This window comes from Bombus bifarius, unplaced genomic scaffold (assembly GCF_011952205.1).
Source record: "Bombus bifarius isolate JDL3187 unplaced genomic scaffold, Bbif_JDL3187 scf7180000007992, whole genome shotgun sequence".
NCBI lineage: Eukaryota > Metazoa > Arthropoda > Insecta > Hymenoptera > Apidae > Bombus > Bombus bifarius.
Window position 1 is genome coordinate 3,261,921 of NW_022884373.1, and position 21,192 is coordinate 3,283,112.

Consider the following 21,192-nt stretch of genomic DNA (forward strand, 5'->3'; position numbering starts at 1 on the left):
TAACTAGTACACAAAATATTTAGAAAAGCGACTGTTCTCTTTAATTAATACCGTTACACGAGGAATTGTCGATAATAATAATCGATTCGTAACCAACGTGGCTTCGAAAATGACTCTCGCGAGATCGGTAAAAGCGTAGACTGGCGACGTCGGCCACTCGAGGATCGGTATTTCTGTCGTGATAAAGGTGAAAAAGCGAAAAAAAGCGGTAGAAAAGGAGAAGGTGGAGGACGATGTCTGACTGGTTAGCCTGAGGCGTCGTCGCTGATTGTCGACCACGTCGCATCGTTCTGGAGGAAAGAAAACGCGAAGAAAACCGGCCGGGACCTCCCCTCACGGCCGCCAGAAATCCAAAGAATCTTTCCAAAGACAACGAACCAGCGGGACGACGCGATTTCCCCGATGGGCAAACGCGAAAAAAATTTTATGAGCCGACTAGGGAAATCGCAAGAAGAGACGAAGGATGGAAAAATGTTTCGAGAAACTTGCTGATGGGGTTGGTAGGTATTTACGCGATGATTTTTGTTGGCAAGTTTCACGACGTAGCAACATTTTGTATACGAGTACAAACAGGTACGATGTGATCTTGACGAAATTTTAATAGTTAACTATTCGCTCTTTATAATCCTTTTCGATAGTAGATCCAAGCCTTGTACAAACTTGTAGCTAATTGATCGTGAAAGCGACGAACGAAGAATCGTTTGGAAACGGAGGAAATAAAAATTGAGAAAATCGTATTTAAACTTCTAACGAGGCTTCTAAATAGGCTGATACTTTTAGCGCTGTAATTCCAATCTTTTACGCTTCTTGCCTCTACTTTGAAGATATTCGCAATGTGCAAATTGCTATACGATCTTCCTTCATTCATATAAATAGAAGAAGCAAGAGGAGTAGTCGCTGTAAAATAGATTTCTAAATGTTCATAAACTTTGCTGTTTCGGAAAGCTAAAATTTAAGTTTCCAGAAGCTTCACCGCAAAGAAGATACTAAGAGCTGCTATTCCGTTATATTAAACATTTCATAGAATAACAAAGCGCCGATTCGAAGAAGAGAAATTTTCAGAAAATAATAATCTTCCATCTGCCAGTCGTGAGAACGCACGCGTAATCCATTGATGAAAATACAAAGGAAAATACGCAATGGTTCGCGAAACCTAAAAGTAAGGTAAAATCAAAGTGAGGTAGAGGGGAAGGACGAATGTTATACTGGCCGCAGTTTCGAGGGATTTCTTTCGAATGCAAAGACGTCACCGACCACCGTCAGTGGGGATTTTCAAAATTCCAATATCCTCGCGGACGAACATCGTCGTCCGCCGAGAAATCCGGCTGGATTTGCGCGCGGAGAGGATCTTTCGTCTTGTTAAAACGATCGAGGGACGAGCGAAAAGGGAAAGAAGGAGAAGAAAGTGTAACCGTAACGTCGTCGGGCAAAAGAAGAATCGTTTTCTGAAGGAAAGTCGCGACTGACGAATTCGAACAGCGATTTTTACGGGGACCAAAAAGCTCGGTTTCCTCTTCGTCCATACACCGACATGGTTCCGAAGGAAATCCGTTTTGAGAGACACGCTGGATGAATGCACGGTGATGTTTGACGAACGGATGCAACGTTCGATGCTGAGTCGCAAGAAGAGAATGCTGGTTTTATGGATGAAGCTGAGGAAAATGAAAATTTCTTAGCTTCGAATTAGATGCGCAAGTTGCTTGAACGAATTTTCGTTTCACCAGAAGTTTGCGTTATTGCTTAAAACAGATGTCGTTTGTTTGAATCTCAACACGTTCACTATCGCGCGAATTTCGTAGATTTTATCGTGGGCGGATATCGTTACAAGATCGAAACGTTGCTACGCCATAAGGTTTAATTTTTAGAATTATAATATCGTGTTTCTACAATTTTTTCGAACGATACTCTTTAAATCATTCGCGTCGTTGAAATTTCTTCGTTAATATTACGTCATATTTGTACAGGTTTTTCTGACAATGTTATCTAAATTCATCGTCGTAAATTCCAATCGATCCAAGAAGTTTATCTTCATTTAACTGTTCTGGAATAGAAAAACGCGAGTTACCTATGACCATCGCACCAGTCGATTAATACGTGTTAAAACACCAGGAAAATATTTTTCCTCCGGTTTCCTGTGATCGATATTTGTTTAAAACAAATAAGTTACCAGATTCATAGATCTAAACGACGTATTTCGCGCAAAAAATTCGAGAGCTACTTCCCATTCGTAGCCACTTTGATAAGCTTTGATTAATGAAATATTTGCGCGAACGACTCGACGACAAGTATATCAAACTTTCTCGTTCGATCCGAACCGAGTGGCGAAATTAATATTCATCGACGTACCGGAACGGTTATCGATGGGAGAAAATATGAGAGAATAAAGAAACCATACCTCGACCCAGGGGTTCTTTATCAGTTTCTCGATCGTGAAAAGTTGAATGAAACACACTCACCTGAAACAGAAAAGGAACACGTGGTTATGTAAAGATCGGAGTATTTTAAGCGTAGTAGACGTTAATGAGAATAATAACAATTTAGATTGTGATGATAGCCTGTGATAAGACCGAGGGTGTTTCTAATGTAAACATCGTGAAAGAATAAGGGCCGAATTAACGTAAAAGACACGACGTTAAGACTAGAGGATAACAACACGAAGATTTTTACAATAAAGACTTTCTTTTAAAAGTCTATGTAAAGCTAATCCTCTGTAACTTCGTTTCAAATATACTAATTACGATTGTTCCTTTAATCTTTATAATCTCAAAGATTTATTTCCTCGTTTAATCTTCTATGAGTTCCCTATACCCAGAGCCAATTTTCTCCGGTATAATTTACTGTTGCAGTTTTAATATATCGTGACTCGCGTTTAACATTTTCGAATATTATCTACATCGTAAAGGTACGAGTCGCGTTTAGATGATAATGATATACCGATGGTACCAACGTAAGACACGAGTTATTTAGATAAAAATGATAGAAAATAATTGTATAGTATAGCTATGTATAGTTCGAGCTGTATTAGGTCGTCCGGAAAGTATCTTTCGTTTTATAAGGAAATAATGGACGCACGACATTTTTCGTTTCATATTATTTTATCGAATTATTTATGATCCATTTTGTTCTATCAAAATAAAGATCACAGCGTTCGACAGATTGGTTTTCATGTTGCTATAAAGATGCGTCGTTGTAAAAGACGCGTCTGTAAAAGAAAGACACTTTTCGGACAACCTAATATTATTCAGAGTCCATTGTGACCATCGATATGAATTAGCTTTTTCATCGTTGTATCATTTAAATAAAAGTACGGGGCGTACCAAGATTCTTGCGTTATTTCCGTACAACAGATCGCTATATTTTTGCTTTTAAAAGTTTCTCGCAAAATCCGCTTGACAGCGCGTTAACTTTACAGATATGGTTTAAAATCTTACGGGCATTCGAAGACCGTTGGGTCCGAATCGATCGAAAAAATGAGGCAAATCGTCGTAAAAAGGAGACGAGAAACGTAGCCAGGAAATGGCAGTGAGTTGAAAACGTTCACGCGCGGATTCGTACTTGAAATATTGAAATTTTACGACTGTAATAGAACCACGAGGACGCCGACACGTCGATGATCACTGTAATAATCGTAGTAACAAACGTCGACGTTATAAAACGCAGGTCAGTCATACCGGTTCGGATTCGGACGATTGTAAATACAAACGGATTCCGTGCCGATTTAATGCGACATTTCGATATTCTGATATTTCACAGGATTCGCGTGCAGGAATGTTTCCAACATCGATGATGGGAATTTTGTTTTTATCATTGAAATACTGAAAATTGGAAATATTATGTATTATGCAAATATTCCAGCAATCTGCAATTCGTTTGATGTTTCAGAAGTGATAATTTATAATTGATCCAAGTTAGGTTATTTTAATTGAAACGTCATTATAATTTGAAATCAAATAATTTGGCAAATCTGAACTTGATTAATTACTTACGAGATTCATTTATACAGCTGCACTCCGTAGAAAATACAACTTTTTACTTTCAAAGTAACACGAAGTTTCATATTCAAATTAAGATTCATCCTATACGTATATTATGATTCAGCTTTCCTCTTCTTTTCTTTCTTTTTTTTTTTTTTTTTTTTTTTTGAACATTTCAATCTCTTTTTTAAGGAATCACGCTCCAATTTCTTTCTTTAATTCCCAGGAAGGAAAATTGAAATTAACACTCCGACCAAGCCTCGAATACTAATCACGAGCAAGACTCGAATCCAATGATCGCCCCAAGCAATTTCACACGTAGGTACATCAAACACGAGAACCTGCCTGTAACCAATCGAGTTGGCCAAAATCCCTGAAACGAATCCCACGAAAGCACCGGCAAAGTGTTCTTAGCCAAAGAACCTTCTATATCGGACGGATTAACGATTTCTCCTTAATTGATTGATTCGTGCAAATAAACAGCGGCCTTGACCGTGAGCTAAAACTAGCCACGACACACGCAAATGTACGCCAACGCTGAAATACGAACGTTCCAAAGACTTACGCACACGAGTCAAGGTTACACGGTAGAATTCCATTTGTCTGTATCTATAAGGGGACAAATGGCTCGTGTAACTGTAAGGCGTGTACACGTATTAGTCACCAAGGGACATGTTCGCGAGCGATGTTCGTAGATACTCGCAAACGTTCAACGATTTTCTTGCGAATATTGCTCGCAACGAAACTCGCTGACGTTTCTTCGGAAAGTACGTGAAATTCACTCAAATAATTTATATTCCTGTTACGCAGTGTTTATGTTTTTCCACGAGCTTCGCTATAAACCGTTCGAAGTTATTCTCGTAAACATCGATGGAAACACGCCGATTCTCGCTGATTCTCGGTGAAAAGAAAAAAAAATTATTCCGAACGAGACTGGCGATTAGTCGATACGAAATCTTCAACGCGATACAGAGAGGCAGAGAATTGAAGCCATTTGGATGTACGAACGCGTTGATGGAGAGACGGCTGACGTTGACATCATCTGCCCGTTACGAAATATATCGCGCAGCGTGGCTGTACGTAATAAAGAAATTGATTCGATATTTCCTATTACGTGTCCGCCCGCTATTCTCGAAGCTCGCTTCGTGGACGGAAGCGTGAAGCCGATTTTTCGCGTGATCCCGGGCTATTTCGTGGAACAGGGTACGGTGAGCCGGTTGTAATAACGGAGCCGCTCGAACCGGTGATCGTGCCTCGTCGAGTGCCACGCGTTCTCGTTATCGCGGGAAATAGATCGAAACCCTGTGCCGTGCCGTCACCGTTAGACGATACGGCTGGATCTGTTATCCGCTACACGCTCGTGTTTAGCTTCGACCACTTGCCACGGACTTTCCAATTTTCAGCGACGTTAAGACGAAACGGTGAATTCTGCACGCTTCAGATCGAATTTCAGATCGACAACGATGTAAAGAGCAAAGAATAATCGTCGACGTATACTCTGATATTTTGAGAAACTCTTGCTATTTTAAATTCGCCGTAGAATTCGCACGAATGATGGCCTTTCCGAACAATTTGCGCGCTTCCAATTGAATCTTGCATCTGTTACAGTAGGAGAGAGACTGGAACGATAAAATACAAACTTTCTTTTTTATGTTACTAAGAATTTATAAAATACGGTATAGAAAACTTAGGTAGACGAAAGTAAGTCGTGACACGACTTACAATTAGATTCTTCGTACTCCTCTTCGTCGCATCTATAATTATGTTAGACAAGAAACAAAGAAACTTTATAACACACTTTCAGCTTGCTTTTGAATAACGAATCGGACACGTTCGTGTAGTCGCATAGTAGAGGGTTGTCTATAATATAATCTGTTTTACAAACTTCCTAACGCACACATTCAGCCATCCCATCATCGATACAACTAAAAAAAATACGCAAGTATTCTCACGCGTTCCATATCGATCTACGATCTGTCGGCTACCCGAATATCTCGAGACTGCAAGTAATTTCTATTCCAAAGTTACAAAGGAAATGTGAAATATAACATCGACGAAGATGGGAGTACCACAAAGATCGAAGCCACTGATCTTCAATTGCGATTATACAGATGAAGCCAAAATTCTTTTTTTTTTTTATTTGGATGAATTTTGCAATCAATTCTCATTGAGAATTATAAGTAAATAAGCCAACCAAAATTCTATCGTTATTAACTCTACCATTATAAACATCACCCTGTTTCTGTCATCAAATCCAACGTCGACGAAAAACTATCTACGAACATCTCGTTTATGTTACATGATGCAATTATTTTGTAAAAATTAAACTCGCGTCTTCAACGTGATTTGATAGTTGTCAGAACATAATTTAGTGGGTGGTATTGATCTAGTTGAAACTTTGGAGAAACGACATTTCATATGCGCAAATCTAATATCGTTAGAACTAGAAAGTTCATCCGTAAAGACGGCACAAGTGGTTCGACGTCACGTTCTCGCCGTGGAACGAAACCAGACGCGATAAATTATAACGTCGTTGAAGCTCCGTCGAAGGAAGACCGCAAGAAGCTCACCCTTTGACCGCCCTCTCAAAGCGCTATCGAATCGATTTCCGTGGGATCAGGACCTTCAAAGCGGCCAATTGTTCAGCCGGTCACCGAACGATTCGGTTCGATGGAAGATTTAATGAGTCGGATTCCAACTTTATTCCACGTTACGCTGACAGGCTTAACTTCGCTGCAAACACAGAGATCAGTTTCCTCTTATATTTTGAGCATCGGCAGCGAAGAGACTGCACTTTCTCTGCCATTTTCTGCCTTATCTCGAAGATAAGGCAGATATAACGTGAATCGAGCGTAGCGCTATCGCCGAGATAAAGCTTCGCTCTTTCTTTTTTCGCGAGATTCGCTACTGGTCGTGGTTGTTAGTTGGGAAAGGAAAATTCCGTTTGATTATATCGCAGTTTTGAATATTCATGTATCGATTCATCGTTTCAGAAAGCTTTCTGCGTTGATTACGACTTATCTATTTTTCGTTTCACGAATGAAACCGAAAAAGAATCGCGTCAGAGAATTTTTTACCAGAGAATCTACGATATCGTTTCCTACGGCGCGCATTCCGTGTTTCAGTTTTCATTCCCCATTTCATCACACCTTTTGCATAATTAACGCGGAAGTAAAAGTACAGACGCGAATACGACCATCCAGCTGGATACAAAAATTTACATTTGCGTAATGACGGGGCGAAATCAAATTCTCTGAATTTAAAACGCTATTTGAACTGTAAAAAAAAAAAAAGAAGGAAAAGTTATGAAAAACGAACCAAAATATTAAGAGAATATCACGGTGTGTGTGTTCCAAAAATTTTAAGCGGAGGAAAAAGTTCCAGAGAAACTATAAAGGAAAAAAAGGGGCCATATCTTGGAATTACAGAAATTATTTCAAGATTAAACACGGCTACCGTAAAAGTCGCAGAAAGGAAAATAATTGCACCAGAGGATTAAGAAAATAAGGAGGAACTGTTTTTTCAAGAGCGTAAAAAATCGGAGAAGCCAACGGAAGTGTCTCCGGAAACTAGGAGAAAAAGGGGAGCCTAATCTGGAGAATTAGACGAAGGAGGAGGGGATCGTTCTTTAGAATGAAACAAGTTAGAGAAACCAGAAGGGAATGTGTTTTTTCGAGAATTAGAGGAACGAGAAGATGCGTTAGACGGTGGTTTTATTAGGCCATATGGAACTCTTCTCGGAGCAGAAATAAAAATCAATGGCGAGAAATTCCGGGAGAAAATAGTGGTCCGGCGCTTAATGCTGGTAGTCGTAGATAAAATTAGAATCATTTGTAGTCATAAAGCTCTCCTTCTCACATTGATCGAGCGAAACGCTACCGGAGACTAATAAACATTCTGCACCCAAACGTGAAGAGCATTATTCGGCAAAATGCTTTATAATTCTTCCCCTGCTGAACGATACTAATCGTTAAAAAGTACCCTCATGTTGCGCTTTGTGGTGGGACGAAACATTACGAAGTAGCCTCTAAATTCACCTACGAATTTATTCACATCTACTCAAACGCTCCAAAGTCTTCTCATTCGACCACTGATTTTCATCAAACAATACAATTAATGGCAAACATGATTTCGCTACATATCGTAGCTTATTAATATAGTAAATAACGAACAGTTCTAATGAACATTTCGTAATTTTTGTTGATAGAACGGCGATACGAATATTTTCGCGAGCAATGTGCTTAATCGATATGATCTCTGACTGGACTCAGTTATCCTAAACCCACAAATACTTTCAAACATCCAGGCAAAAGAAATTAGTTAAAACGCCTAGAAGAGAACGCTGGAAACCACATCCGCCATACCTCAAATTCCTTTATTTTCGCGAAGAATCGCGAATTCCCATCGGACGGAGGACTGGGAGGCTATCGAGATCGTTAGACCGGAAACGGTGGACGATGGCGCGCGGCTCATCGACACGAACACACGCTTGTCGAAATTCCGTCGTTAAACGACGCTCGACCGACTGGTCTTAATATAACGGATACGTTTCTCGTTTGCTTCGATGACCCATTCGTAAACGAGACTTTAAAGCACGCTGAAAATTTTATCAGGAAGCATGTCGAGCGGATACGTACGGATACTTATGACTTGCTTCTATACCAAGGAGACTCGAAGCTTTACGAGACGCGCACGGTTTATCTTGCCGTCACGAAAAATCGAAACGGTTCGGGCGCCAATGGCCGCGTCCTTTCTCGATTTAGAAAGTGCAATGGATGCCGGTGGACGTCGAACCGCAGACGACGCGAATTCACAGAATTCACGGAAACTACCGACGACGTTATTTACAACGACTTGCTCGATACATCTCGCGCGTTGGTTAAAACCGCGCGAAGGATTTTACGACGAAACGAAGAAGCGCGTATCGTTGGAAACTTGGTTAATATAACGTGAATTACCGTCTTTCGAAGTTGTTAATCCTCGTTCTCAGGTGTTACGACGTTAATCAAAAATTGTCAGGTGTTTGGAAGAGAATCACCAGCGGAAACCTTGGAACGTAAATTAATAAAAATCCTACGGTATGATTATATTTATTACTATATCGAATCGTATTTTCATGTCACGCCATTCGGCGGGTTTTTGCTTAGGAGAATGGAGAGACTGGATTTTCGTAATTTCTTTAGAATTATGGAAAGGTATAACTAGGAAGGCTAAGTGAAAACTCTGGTACTTTCGGCATTAAAGTATAAGTTAGTTGGCAAAACTCTGCGAAGAATTGAAGGCACAAGTTGATGGTTCTGGAAATAAAAAGTACTCCGACGTTCGACTATGGCAGATCTCTTCTACCCATATATTTTACGTTGAAACATTAAGACGGATTAATTACGATTTATACGTAATTCTTCGCCGATGATCCTTCGCCGAATTGTTACACAAGAAAATACAATTTTACATTTTTACAGCCAACATATGCATCGTTGTTACAGGCAATTTCAATATTTCCAGACACGAGTCTCGCGGATGCGAATCTGATTAACCGACTTTTTATTCATTTTTTACGTCCGAAAAATTAGAAGACCGAATCAGTCAGCAAATGAAATTGCAGAACATAATTCGACCTAGCTATATTCAGCAGCAAACAATTCGTAATAAAAGCGGAAGCGCTTATCACGGTGGTAACAACCCTTGTTCGACTTAAAATATCCAGTTGTCGATCATAAAACGACAAGGTTCGTCGAATCGGCCTGTGTAAACGGAGAAAACACTGAAATAGGCGAATCGTCTCCATTGTGAACACGTAGAAAACGTGGCAATCTCGTTTTCTGGGCAATCAGTGCGCGATAGCGCCATAAACAAACGATAAAATCAACATGAAAAATGCATACACCTATTCTACTCCGAGTTGGTGAGAAGAAGGAACGCTTGTTTACGTAACGGACGCGGTAATTTCACGTACGAACCGGAGATACGCTTCCACGTCATTAGACAGTGGAAAAATAAGCGTGTAGAGATTCGGTTGTCGTTGAATGCGGGTCGTTTGGTGCGAGAAGAGGCAACCACTCGGTCGTTAATCGGGGGAAGAGGGTTACGGAGAGAAGAAAACCAGAGGAAGAACGTGGTGGACTGAGATTCAGGACAATAAACGGGTGATTACGGTGATGGAACGAGGTATTTCAAAAACGCTTCGACGAGTCCGCGTATTTGGTTACCGTCGGCGACGCAAACTCCGACCGTGTAATAAATTCTACTTCTGCATGTAGGTTTCACGGTTAAAATTTTCATTTACTACGCTATAGACGTATAACGTTCCAGAGCTGCACCTTAACTTCCGTCCAAATATTCCAGCTTGATCATAAACGTTGTAGGACGCGTCTATCGCTACGATAAATCTTAAACTTTTATGCATTTATGGGGAATTTAAAGATGGTAAAATGGACATAAGTAATACACAGAAACATATATATATATAATTTCTAAAATTGACAAGCAATTGACAATACTATTCGTAAGAAAAGTCGGTAGATGAAAGAAATCTGTGCTCGGGTCTCGCTTCTCCCATCGCACGTATAAAGACAGGAATTTGGATAAATACGCGGAATCGGATCGTTACAGCCCGCGTGTATACTTCGACCGTAGAACCGAACCGAAAACAGCTAGAAGCGTGTCGGTAGGCGCCTCGCGTCGGGATCTAAGAATTCTGAAACGGGACAAAAGGAAGAGTTGGAAGGGGTCTGGTGGAACGAGGCGTGGAAAGAAGAAGAAAAGCGGCCTGGGCGCAATCACATACGGGTTCGAAAGGTCAAGTTCAAGCTGGCAAGAGATGCCATCTACAGCCACGAATAGAAACGGCGCGTTGAAACGGGGATACCAACGATAGGGGAGAGATAGTGGGTGAGAGGCGAGCAGAGGCAGAGGCAGAAAGGCATTCCTGACTGCTCTTCTCTCGCTCGGCTATACAGACAGAGAGAAAGACAGAGATACAGACAGAGAGTATGTGTGTGTGTATGTGAGAAAGAGAGAGAGAAACGGCTACCAAAATAAAATGGCACCGTGCCAATGCACGTGTGTGCACCGACCAGCAGATTCACGATTTTCGCGAACATCGCCTCGAAATTGCGATCTCTAACTCCTATCCGCTTTGTCCTCTTCCCCGTGTCTTCGCTCCTATCCTTTTCCCTCCTTTCTCTATCGCCACCCTCCGCTGATACGGATTGATGAAAACAAAGATAAACCGATAGAAAGGGGGATGCTAGAGATGGATACACGCGATAATCGACGGGGCCGTTTGTTCTCCGGCGGACTACTTGTTGAAGAGCTGGCTCCTTGATAGACGGTGGTCGGCAGTTCCGGCCGCTGGGGCTTGCGGTGGCTTTGTGATGGGCGTTGCTCGTGAAGAATGGTATAACGTGTCGAGCGTTGTGTATGATATATGACGATTCAGGTATATTACGTTCCATTTTCTCTTCTTCTCTTCTTTCTGGTTTGCTTTTTTGTTTGATCTTGTTCGTCTCGCCGTTGATATTTTCAGTGCGTTTCGCGACGCTGATTTTCGCAGATGAGACTCTCGATCGTCGGTTCGATGTTGTTGTACATTTTCTACGTTTTATAAATCTTTATATCAGGAAAAAGAGAACCGTAGAACTCGAAGAGACGAGTACGATTCCTGGCTGAACACCAAATGTAATAAGCAAAGGAATTTGGGATTGGTAGATAAAAGAGGATTTTCCAAGAAGATAACGACGATCACGACGTACGAACGTAAAACGGACAAAATATTTTGCATTTTGTCTAGAATCCTCGATCCCAACCGATTCATTCGTTGGCTACAATAATATCATCCAAAGAATTCATCGATGAAAAGGAATAATCTCTTGGAGAAGAAAAATGAAGTATCAACGATACATTTGCCACGTCGCGATAATCGACCCTTGTTCCATCATCGATTATCAATCGCATCTTTCATCAACCGAAAAACTTTCCTTATTTCTCCCGATTTATCCCATGGAAAACTATCGCGGGAGAAAAACTCGATGCGAAAGAATTCGACGAGAATCTTTTTCTCTGTGAAAGACTGCTAAATAAATAAAAGAGAAAGAGAAACTCAGGAGTATATCGGTGGTAAAAACGAAACAATACAGATAGGACACGCGGAATGGAAAAGGTCGTGGTCCTTTAGGTGCTTTCGTAAATCGTTTCCAAGTGGATCGTCGGCATTCAAGAAGGTGCCAGCCAGTCTCATTTCTTAGTTTCTTCCATTTTCTTCGTGTATACGTGTAGCACCGTTCGTATCCGGCGAAAGGTTACGTTCGATAGGTCGTGCCAACTGGTACCCGAGCAGAAACGTCGTCGTCGACGTGTTCCTCGTCCCTGTCGACCAGGAAGAGAAGAAAGCAGATCGCGCGACGTTCGTGACGTTTCTAGCCTTCTCTTCCTTCCACGGTCTTCGCCTTTTTCGTTCCGCTATCTCGAACGATTTAAACGGTAGAGATTCTACGAAACCTTCGAAAAATCCCTGTCGTGCCTGTTTCAGTGTCTTTTGGTTTGGATTTTCAAGAATCTTCTCGAAAGTCTGAAATATTTTGACGGTATTTTAAGCTCCGTTAAAAATACGATTCTTTCTCGAAAAAATGTATAGGAAATGATATTCTAGATAATTTTCCAGAGTTCTCTATATTCGCTCTGAAACATCGTATAGCTCAGAAAAATAATTGCAAAGGAATGCAACAATTAAGAGAAAATGTCAGACCGAGCTCTGTAATTTTATTCCATTTCGAATTTTATGTACATATATATTTCTAACATTCTTTCGCAAAAAATTTAATAACATTGTGTCTTAAAAAAACCACGCTGCACACTATGCTTGTACAACGAGCTGTTACTTTTATAAAACTTGTTATCTCAACGGTAGAACGATACCATCGTGCAAGCAGACTTTGGCCACTATACGCGTGTAGCGGTCGAGACTACTGTTATTAAACATAAACCACGCTGAACGTCGCTTTTAATAAATGTCGTTGCACGTCTTCCACCTGTCCTCTTTCTGTCTTTTCCTTTTTAAATGTAATACGAGAACGTCGATAATCATAAAGGGAAGAGGAAATCAATTTTCGGAAAACTCACGAGCGACGAATCTTGTGGAATCGTCAGTTTCTTTTCGGTTGTCGATTGCGAATTTTCGTTTGGTCCTGCGAAATCTCGTTTGAGGGGCTTCCGCCCTTTTAATTGTTTGCTTTGTCTAATTGACCGTTACTTATGACGACGGCCTAGCAAATATTGATTTTCGAAGCGAACTACGTCGATAATAGCACGAGAGCTATCTGGCACCGATCTCGAGGAGAGATCGACCAAGCTTAGGTGACTTTCCGTCCCGATACCTTGAATATAGCTGGTGCGAAATTAGGCTCGCCTCGAGCTTCCTCCAGCTGGTACCTCCCACCACAACCTTCAGCCTTCTTATGGTCGTTCTTTTCTACTTGGACATATTATGCTTCTACGACTTGACTTCAAATTTAAATTACACGATGACCGTGTAAATTCGTTGTTTCTTCTTACAAAATATTATTTCGTTTAAATTATAACATACGCTATACAGGTGAAACGTTTGTAATCGAATGTTCCATGAATCCTAAGAATTAGAAAAGAAACCAGCATTTTTCTTATCTCTTATTATAGATCTCTATTATTATTATTATTATTATTATTATTATTATTATTATTATTATTATTATTATTATTATTATTATTATTATAGATCTCTAGTGAAAAATCTATGTAGAAATCATAGAAGCGTAAAAAATTATATAATTAAAAAGTTAGTGAAACACGTGTGCTTTAAGGATTTTACATAATAACCTGTGTTTAGAAGGTAATGAGGAAATTACTACGACGAATGTTAATGGTGCTTTATCGTATATTTGGCAAATATCGACTCACTGTGTCAATGAATGACTCTGTCATATCGTGAATGAAAACACCTTCAATATTGACACCGATTTATCTTCTCATTAGTAACTTTTCTGGTACATCGACATGTGTATCTATTATAGGCGTGACTGTTTGCTATCTGCATATCATCCCACACCCTGGAGACGCAAAAAAGAAAAAAGAATTATCTTCGCACTTTATCTATATTACAAACATCTTTGATATTTTTTTCAAACGCAACATTTTTATACGAGCATATTTTTAGTTTCTATTTTGACGGGACGCATGGCTGGAAAAGAGATCTTTGTATCGCTCTTGACGATAAGAATGACGCACATAAACATTGAAAAACATTTTGAAGGAGGCATTTAAAAAGTTGAGCAATCGCTGAAATTAAGAAAGACGAATATCTCGAACAGACGTACAGTATGTATTTCGTTATCGACATATTACTAAGAAAATAACGTTACGTTTCTTACGTTTCGTAGGGGACTCGAGAGATACTCGATGAACAACATTCTGCAACGCTTGCAAAATTGCAATTAACTTGTGGCAAAATTCGCGACTCTATCTTTTCTTCCAAAGTGATTTGTCCGAACAAGTTAGAAGTAAATAGTTGCTATCCTCGAAACGAGTAATTTTGCGATTGATCGCAAGAAACATTTCTGCTTCGATTGGTTTCGAAGCTTGTTTATCGGTTGGATGGGTAGAAAATACGTGGTTTAAGAGGTTAAAGTGAAAAATTAAAATATCACAGCTACGGCCGACTGTTGAAAAAGAAGAAGAAGAAGAAAACAGAAAACGAAAGAAGTTAAGAATCGAAGACGATACTTGGAATTTCAGATCAGAAGCCTCTTAAGCCTCTTAAAATTGAAACACGTGCAAGTTTGTTTCAGAGAATAACGAAGTCGAGTACAGGCGAACCGCTATGACGGTCGTATAATCCTTCATGGTCGAGGGTCGGGATTATGATCCTATAAAAAAGCGGTCTACGTAAAAAATATGAAGAAATTTCGTTTCCATGAGATATTATGCCAACATCCGCACAGTGGCGACAAACTCTCGTTGATCTTATGCGACCCGATGTAATTCCGACAACGGGAATCTTGTTCGCCAGACGAGATAAGTCGTCGAAATAACATTTAAATGGCAAACAAAAAGTATGTCACACACACACACACATACACGCGCGTACACGCAATGATCATGTAGATATCCTTGAGGAACGTTATCAGTCGTTTCAGATTAGATCAACGATTAATCGTCGCATCGGATTACGGATCTGCGTCTATTAAATTAACGATGTATGAAACTCGAGTCGTCCAAGTTTTAGAGCTCTGCCTGGAAGACTGTTTTCCTACTAACATTATACGCAGCTGAATCTTTCAAAAGGTTGTTCAAAGTTTTAAGGTTGAAGCTTTAAGACTCGACTCTTCAACCTCTTGAGATTCAAGCAAAGAAATAATTAACGGTAATTCTGTGTGATACGCAACAAGAAGCATCTGTACACTTCTTATTTCTCGAGGAGCGTTCTTTATCCGACTCTACGCTTCTATTTCATAGTGTCAAGTTTGTTCAATCACACGAAAATACTATCAAACGATACGAAAGATATATTGGAACACAAATCGAGTAGCACGTTGTCACTGTACGCTACTTTGCAAACATTACAACCACGGATTCCAGTGCATACGTATTTCCCATCACCGACGTTCCAAACGCTTCGATAACGTACGAAATGAAAGGACACGCCCGCATCTCGGACTATTTCTCTATTTCTGCTAGTCGCACGAGCGACTAAGTCGCAAAATCCCACCTAAAACAGCCAAACGACCTCACCCTGAACCAAGATTCCAAGAACTCTACCCGAGAACCTCTAAAATCCAGAGGCGTACTAGGAATCCGGTGGAATCTGCTAGTCAGAGAGGGTGGATTATGAGCGACGCGACGATTCGGTGCCCGTTAACGCTTCATCCCTCGTCCGCTAATAAAACTCTCAGGAGACGCTGGGGCTTTAGGGTTGGGAGAAAGGACGGGCCAGGGTAGCCGGGTATTAACGTATCCGGTCGCGAACGAGAGGAAAGATCGAATCTCTTTCACAGGTCAGCAGCCAATTCGACGGTAAGTGGATATGCCCGAGAATATCCGGGGCTGAGAAGCGATCGAATCGCGCGCACGCTGGCCTGGCTCTGGTTTTTTACCAGGCGAGCAGGCCGGCTCACGCCAATTCGACTAGCCTGCGCGTCGATCGGGCCGAGTCAGCGAAAGCTTGCGCAATACCTGACCTATTGTGCTCGTTAGGGACATTCGGGTCCGAGGCTATTGGACCGATGCTTCTTCCCTATAACCAGCCACCGCCGCCACTTTCTCCCGCATCCCTCTTCCCTTTCCTTCTCCTTCATCCCGCGACTTATCCACCATCTAGTCCTTATCATCCAACTTGCTTCCTTCCTCTTCATCCTTCTCACGCTCGCTCGCTCTTCGGTATCTTCGTCGTATTCTGGCACAGTCTGCCCTGATCCGACTTTCCGCCGAGGACGAACCATCCACCTTGTGTCCTCTGGGGTATTCTCCGATCGGTGAAAGGAATTGGACCTTCAGGAAGGAAACCCTCCTCTCTTTCGTGGCCTCTTGCAGTATCCGTCCGCGCGAGGAACGACCAGCTTCTCCTAATTCCAACGGAGTGGGAAAAGGGGACCCGGAGGATTTAGAGCTGCTGCTGCACTTCGGGGATTCCCCCTCTGATTCTCAGTTTCTCCGAGCTTCTGACTTCCTTAACGGCCGCACGTATACGATGGTCCATGGAAGTAGCACTGTGAAAGCGATATTTTCGCGAATATTAATTATCATTGCATCGAGACGTTTATACAAGCGAAGGCTATCAGAGAACGACGCTGTCGTTCTTTTCCTGTTAGAAAAATTCTGAAAATTGGACAAGGTATTCCGGGAATTCCCATCGGGAATTTCCCAGAATATTGTTTTTCGTTGATCGACGAATGAAATAAGTACATTAGTGCATTCCGCGATACAGGAAACAGCGTTGTACGGACCGCGTGTATTATACGAGCCGTTTAATGCAGGACTACTGTAAGTCAAACAAGTTGATTACACCGGATAACGAGAAATGAAGTAAAAAGTCCAGAATGGGTCGAGTGGGCGATTCTCACTTATTCCGTTATCCACCGAGAAACTAACGAAGACGTACTTACACGATCTCGCGCGCAGGAGCGCGAAACGAAGCTTACGCTTTCGAGATGTGCTGTTCAACCAAATATGCAAAAAAATTGACTTGCAGCAGCTTTGCATTAAACGGCTCATACATGAAACACGAGTGTGACGTTATACGAATCCGCGTTACACACGAACTCGTTACACGAAGGCGCGCCATGTTACGCTTTAGCAATTCGTAATAATCACGATTCCGTCAGACGTATGCTGAAACAGGAACTAAAAAATCGCGAAGTAACGATGAGAATCTGGACACAGAGATTTGGAACGATAGCTCCATAAAACGTACCTGAAGGAAGAAGTAGCGTAGCGGAAAATAGTAGACGAATCCTGTTATTCATTTTCTAAATGTACATTCCATCTATCCAAAGTTTTATACAAAGACAAAAGACAAACGCACGACGTCTACCATCTCGTGTCGCAGACTATAGTGCAGCTCGTACTCTGCTGATATCGCGCTCTGGTCGTCATGGTCGACGTACATAGCTCGCTCGTTATATCCACGCACAGCTATGGTCCGCTAGCATCTTGCGGGTGAACCGGTCCGGAGGACTTATTGATTTTCCCGTGGAAAAAAAAAATGTTTTCCGGCTGACACGCGCGCACCACGGGATGCCGGGATATTGCTTTAAATTCGAGGGTTATGGAAACGGCAACCGGTCGACGGGGGTGGCTTTTTCGGATGGTAGGTATAGTGGCTGGAGGGTGCTGGGATTACGTGGTTCTTCCCGGAATTTTCTGGATGATTGGTTTCGCGTCGGTGGTTATTTCTTGGGTGATGAACTGTTTTTTAATGGTGCAGGGATTGGATATGGTTTCGAAGCTTCTTTTTCGTTCAAGCTATTCGTCATTCGTTCAACGAGTTCTAACCTTTTGCTTTCTAATTATTTTCTTTGGTTCTTGTTGCTCAATTCTGTTTTATTTTCCCTGATTTCGATGTCTTATTTTCGACGGAGGGCAATACGCTCGTGGATAACCAAAGTGCGGGTATTTATTAAACTGTTAAGGGCTAGTAAATATAAAATAACAAACGACGGAAATCTTTATAAGTTCCACGAGTCTTCGCAACGTTTTAATTTATTACAGTTGTTAAAACGCAATATCGAAGAGTATAAATGGAGTGGAAAAAAATTGCCAATGCGGAGTCAAATAGACTTTGCAGGCCCCTGAATCCATCGCTGCATAAACGGAAATAATATTTGCGATAACAATATTATCGAAATGCACGTCGAATTTACAATTGTCAGTATAAAAGCAGAAAAATAGCAGCGTAGGATTAAAAAATCCATGGAACAAAACGTTTACACCGACAGCGACTGCGAGCGTGAACAAATTAGAGGAAATTCAAATTCCGATATTCAGAAATGAACTGCAAAAGCGGGAACAAAGGTGCGCAATTTTATCGGGGGATGAAAATTCGCTCGAATGAAATTCATTCGCTCTTTTAACCCGTTTCGAATCGAGTAAAGAGACTCACGAAAATTTTGATAAAGCGGCAAAGAATTCAATACAGAGCTTATTAAATACCGCGTGCACGTACGAAGGCTGCAGGTGAAAAACCGGATAAGCTATATTTCCCCTCTGTTATAGCACGATTTCAAAATTTAATATATCGCATTATAACCAACTTTCCGCTTAGTTTCGGCAAAGTTACTTTTAACATATTTTTCCATACAACGAAAAATCTCCATTTTTTGCTCCATAATTACCGATGAAAAAATAGCCCGAGAACTAGCTATTGTTAGGAGCCTTAGGGCGGTGCAGCCCCTTAAACAAACCATCAAACAGACGAGAAAGGAAAGGAATAACATCTCCGTCGGAGGCTAGAGTCAGAAAAATGAGAGAAAATAACGAGAACAAAGGGGTGGATGGTGTAGCCGGATGGTTACAACGTGGAAAACCATATCAGTTATTTTTAGATGGTACGCGTGTACCGAATACCTACGACGGATTGCTTCGAGCTAACGAAAAATGAGAAAAATATCTTTCTGCTTCTGTTTTTTATACTTTCTCTCTTCTCTTTTTCCCCCTTTTTTCTTTTTTTTTTCGGTGATTTCGAAACGCGGGCAGGTTGCAAAGACCGTGTGCGCGCAATTTGCGCGCACAGCTGCGTCGACTGCCGCGAAATACTCGCGAAGTATAGATTACCAAAGAGAGGGAAGCGTCGTTTCAACCCTCGACCCATCCCCGTCGAGCTTCCAGCAACCCCCAACGATGGAGTATGGGCGACGAGTGATAAGAACAGCTGAGGAATTAGCGACAGCGCGATAACGATAACTCTCGTCTCTGTACGACGTAATATAAACGTCAGTACGGACCAATTACCTCGGCCAGCTGCATTTAATTTTCAGCCACGCGTGTGAGCGCGTGTAGGTGCGTGTGCTCGACGCCTGGTACACACCGGAGAGACGGGAAATGTTCAATTTTCAATTAATCCAGAGGTTAATTACGGTCGATCCATCAAGGGGTCGCGGCAGCTTTCATTTTCTCCCCATCGGTGTATTCTCTATTTTTCTTCCTCCTTCTCTCTCTCTCTCTCTCTCTCTCTCTCTCTCTCTCCCTCTCTCTCGTGCGCGCTCTCTCCCCCTTCTCTCGCGCTCCTTTTTTTTATGGATTTTTAGGGTGGGTTTTGCGAACGGGTGAACCGGCAGTGTTTGGAGAGGCAGAACTGTTGGATTTAGTTTGCCGGATGTTTCGGGTACGTGATGTGTAATATCCTGATTTTTTCGAGCGGCTGTTTTATTCATAGGAGCCGAGTCGCTTCTTAATAAGACATTTCCTCTTTGCTTTCAGAGAGAATAATTAACTCTCTGGTAATGTAATAAAGGAAATTTAGAATGTACGAGTTGGCAAATAATCAATTGAAACTGATGTTAATTATTTCTTATTCAGCCCGTGTTTCCTAGCGTTTTTTAATTCTCCGCGTTCTCTTCGTATCTTTCTCGTAGTAATCTTTTTACAGTGTTGGAAAGTTTTCTCCCTGTATAATGCAAATAATTAGAACGAAGAACAAGATAAAATGCTAAAACGTTTTCTGACAGAAAATAGAACTATTCAAGAAGCATTCCGAGATAAGTTAATCATTTCTTTATATACAGTGCTAATTTGATGGAGCAATTTGACTTAATTACCAACGTATTCGCTTCTCTTGTTCGTAATAAAGCATCGTTTTTGACATTATCTGATATCTTGGCTGCAATAGCTTCCTATACTGTCCGGGGAGATTCGTTTTAATCTGTTAATGCGAATGATTATTAACGGCTCAACAAAGAGGCACGGATATCGCAAAAAAAAAGAAAAAGACGAAAAATAGGAATTTATCTGCAACGGGATTAAGCATTCTGACATTTTTACAGACAACTCGATTCGAACGTCACGTCGCTTCAAAAAAGCCAAAGGAGTCCCGACTCTCGTTACAGAATGATGAATAGCTTGATTTTAACGAGACTGACAGGCAACATAACTGACGACATAATACACACAGTTCCAGCCTGCATCACCAAATAAATTTTCTGAATCCCGAACTCGCTTGGTTGAGTGTTCGTTTTCCACGAAACGTCCGCGATCTTCCACTTTATTTATTTTATCGTACGGAACGTATTAAAGTATAAGAAATATCAAAAAAAGGTAATATGAAAAAGCATAAAATCGTAAACAACATACATATATGGAATACACGTGAAAAATATAAGAATATATAATGTAAAAAGAAAAGACAAGAGCAACGCGAATTAATATGAAAATTACCGCAATTATCCCACAGTAACTTGCAATTTGCAACGATTGAAAACTAAAGAGAGGAGGAAAGGAAGAGGGAACGTAATTCTAATTAAACCATTTCGACGCATCTATTCCATCCTTTAACGAGAAAAATTCAATCGACGCCTGCAATCTCCGCCATATATTCCTCTCATTTTTTTCTCATACCATCCACCTTTCTCTCTCCGTCTTCCCGTCAAATTTTTCGCAAATCGAGAAATTGAAATTCTCGAACGAACACGACGAATTTACGCGGTGCTCGCCACGGGATAACGAACTGTACGTCTAGAATGTTCGATTTCCCTTC

The 21,192-nt window shown here is 41.1% G+C and overlaps 1 protein-coding gene and 1 long non-coding RNA gene across 12 annotated transcripts in view; one reads left to right on the plus strand and one right to left on the minus strand.

Moving 5' to 3' along the window:
- LOC117205689 (max dimerization protein 1-like) overlaps window positions 1–21,192 on the minus strand; it is a 229,167-nt gene that overhangs the window by 168,456 nt on the left and 39,519 nt on the right. The window lies entirely within an intron of this gene.
- LOC117205691 lies at window positions 3,388–4,461 on the plus strand. The gene is made up of 3 exons (XR_004487272.1): window positions 3,388–3,522; window positions 3,587–3,660; window positions 3,754–4,461. It is a non-coding gene; the product is annotated as an uncharacterized LOC117205691 (long non-coding RNA).